Here is a 778-nt window from a genome sequence, read left to right on the forward strand (position 1 = left end):
TTCTTCCCCTCTTAGTGGCCCGGCCCGGCCTCAGGAGCGCTCCTGTATCTCTGGGATGACCGCAGGGTAATCACGGTGAGGACACGGGTTGGCACGCTGAGAACATGATGGCAACATGGGGTGACGCGGGGTTACTAGGAAGGAGCCCGAGGGGGAAAAATAGCTTGAGAATGAAGGGATCAGAAGGGGCAAGTCTGGCCAACGTGAGGTGACCATGGGTAATCGTGTGGGTCATGTGGGGCAAAGATGGTGTTGTGAGGGCGTGACAAAGAGAAGAGCACTGGGTGACCACGGTGGGAACACGGGGTATCATTGGGCGACCACAGTAAGGAAGTGGAAGGACCACGGAGTCAACATCTCAGCGAGTTCCTATGGAGAAGGGGACAGAGCAGGCTCTGCAGCGGCAGCAGGGAGCACGGTGACAACACAAAGGGAAACTCAGCTCCTGGCTGGGGAGTGCAGGACACGCTGGTGGAGCAGCGGCGTGGGGCAGCTGCTAGTTTGGGATCCCTGTAGGGAAAGGGGGAGAAATGAGGACCGCAGTGGGCCTGGGGCTCCTCAGCGCAGTCACGTCACTGGGGGAACGAGAAATTACCTGGAGGGGGTGGATCGGGGTGCCCTGAAACTGAGCGAGACAAGGTCAGCATGGTCACAGCTCACCGCCGCCATCTCCGACCCCACAGCACAGCCCCACCGCCCCACTGCTCACCTTTCTTACTGCGCAGGAAGAGGAAGAGCCCCAGCGCCAGCCAGACGAGCCCCAGCACAAAGCCCCCGA

General features: G+C 60.5%; 1 long non-coding RNA gene across 1 annotated transcript; it reads right to left on the reverse strand.

Moving 5' to 3' along the window:
- Positions 1-350: 350 nt before the first annotated feature.
- LOC104917395 lies at positions 351-778 on the reverse strand. Its single transcript, XR_796840.2, has 3 exons — positions 710-778; positions 596-625; positions 351-510 (listed from the first exon to the last, which is right to left on the reverse strand). It is a non-coding gene; the product is annotated as an uncharacterized LOC104917395 (long non-coding RNA).

The sequence above is a fragment of the Meleagris gallopavo genome, unplaced genomic scaffold (genome assembly GCF_000146605.3).
Source record: "Meleagris gallopavo isolate NT-WF06-2002-E0010 breed Aviagen turkey brand Nicholas breeding stock unplaced genomic scaffold, Turkey_5.1 ChrUn_random_deg7180001699454, whole genome shotgun sequence".
NCBI lineage: Eukaryota > Metazoa > Chordata > Aves > Galliformes > Phasianidae > Meleagris > Meleagris gallopavo.